Consider the following 1,908-nt stretch of genomic DNA (forward strand, 5'->3'; position numbering starts at 1 on the left):
GCCATGTCACATTTTAAATATTGCTCATAGTTCCGGGTACATTTCTGCATGAAAGAACGCAGGCCTCAGGGTGCCCTCACATAGCGGTGTCCCTGAACTCCCAGGAGGACTGAAATGCTTGTGAGGCTCCACCCCGTAGGATTCCCTTCCCGAGTCTTCACCCATGGCCTGAAGAAATGGCATGGCATAATAAAGGAGCAGGACGAATGAAAAAAAAAAATGACTCACTAATTATGTCCGGGACATAGCGGCCCAGGGTAACAGGACTCCCTAAAACTATAAACTTCAGCCTGTAGCTTGTCTGATCAAAGCCTCTCCAACGACAGCTTCAGGAAAACGTTCAGTCCCCAGCGCACGTGCTTTCCCGTGGGCTCAGGAGTCTCTTTCCAAACTTCCAGGGGCGCAGTCACCACGCTCAGCCCTTAGGCATCACCAGCCCCTGAAGACTTGGCGGCTCCTTGATTCCGGCGTTGGCCCGGTCCTCCGGGATCCGCAAGGGCGGGCCTCCTACCATCAAAGCTTGGACTGGGTGCTTCTGTTCTTCCTGTCTTCCGCCCCATTTAGGACCCGGGACCCGGGACCCGGGACCGGGACCCGGTCTTTGCAGCTCCGCAAACTTGCTCGGGTTCCGGAGCGCGGCAAGCACTCAATGAATGTCTGTCCAATAAACTGTTGGGAGCCTAATCAATTATTCATGATGCTCCACGCACAAGATGCTCCCAATCTGCAAAGATTGGGATTAGGCCAAAACTAGGATGAGAAATCCCACTGCTGCCCGAGGCCCGCCCAAAGGTCCTCCGTCTGGAGAATTCCTCCTGAAGGGGCATTCAGCTCCCTTTAAGGCGCGGAGGGACGGCAAGTCAGGCAGTCTGCCTGTGGTGGGAGGAGAGGAGAAATAAAGACTCCATTCCGCCTAACGCCTGCTCAGTTTGATTTTGTACTTTCACTTCTCGGTGAATCAGCCAAAAGATTCAGAATTTTAATCCAATAAGAGCAGAATGTGGCCACTTGGCCTATTTTACTGCAGATTGGTGGGAGCAAGATCTCTTTGTCAGAGCCCGGATAGCTCAGTCGGTAGAGCATCAGACTTTTAATCTGAGGGTCCAGGGTTCAAGTCCCTGTTCGGGCGGGTTTGTTTTTATACACACACTACACTCTGCATTTGCAACGGATGTGAAAAACTTTCAAGTCCAGCGAGTTGACTGCACTGGAAACCAAACCCAACACCTTTCACCTATAACCCCGACGTTTTAGCCACCCCGCTACTCGTTACCAATTAATATCCAGTAGTCTAACTAGAGTGAGTGATTAAAGGACTGGGTGAAGATCATCACGATGTTTATATTTTCTTTTTTCTTTCTCTTTTTTTTTTTTCTTTACTTTCTTTGGTTCACGATTTCTTTAACAGGCTCAGGCTCTTAGTTTCCTCAGTACTAACTATTGTAGTCTCGTTGTCATGTGCCTGCTGAGACGCTATAAAGAAAGACAGGAACCCAGTCCTAACCAAAGATAGGTCTGCAAAAGACCTGCCGAAACCCGGGATCGAACCAGGGACCTTTAGATCTTCAGTCTAACGCTCTCCCAACTGAGCTATTTCGGCAAGCTTGAGAAAAGGGCCTATGCTGTTCAGGGCACTTTTTTTTGGTTTGTTTTTTGAGAGTTACATTTATTAAGCTGGGGACAGTGAAATGAGGAAGGCCCTAGAATAGAAGACCCAATAAGAGAGAGCCTAACCCGGGCTGCTTTGGCTCACTGAGAAATAAAGTGAAAGCAGTGAGCCAAGGAGGGGCGGCTGCTATCAGCTCAGGGAGAGTCAGAGAAAAGGGGGAGCCTTGGAGGGAGATTCAGGGGGTTAGCCCGGGAGGAGCTGCTGCTGCCCATTGCTCCCCTGGTTGCAAATCTCCTGGG

The 1,908-nt window shown here is 50.2% G+C and overlaps 2 non-coding genes across 2 annotated transcripts; one reads left to right on the forward strand and one right to left on the reverse strand.

Moving 5' to 3' along the window:
- Positions 1–1,056: 1,056 nt before the first annotated feature.
- Positions 1,057–1,129, forward strand: TRNAK-UUU. The gene has a single exon. It is a non-coding gene; the product is annotated as a tRNA-Lys (tRNA).
- A 398-nt stretch (positions 1,130–1,527) lies between these two features.
- Positions 1,528–1,600, reverse strand: TRNAF-GAA. Its single transcript has one exon. It is a non-coding gene; the product is annotated as a tRNA-Phe (tRNA).
- Positions 1,601–1,908: the final 308 nt, after the last annotated feature.

The sequence above is a fragment of the Myotis davidii genome, unplaced genomic scaffold (genome assembly GCF_000327345.1).
Source record: "Myotis davidii unplaced genomic scaffold, ASM32734v1 scaffold818, whole genome shotgun sequence".
NCBI classification, from domain to species: domain Eukaryota; kingdom Metazoa; phylum Chordata; class Mammalia; order Chiroptera; family Vespertilionidae; genus Myotis; species Myotis davidii.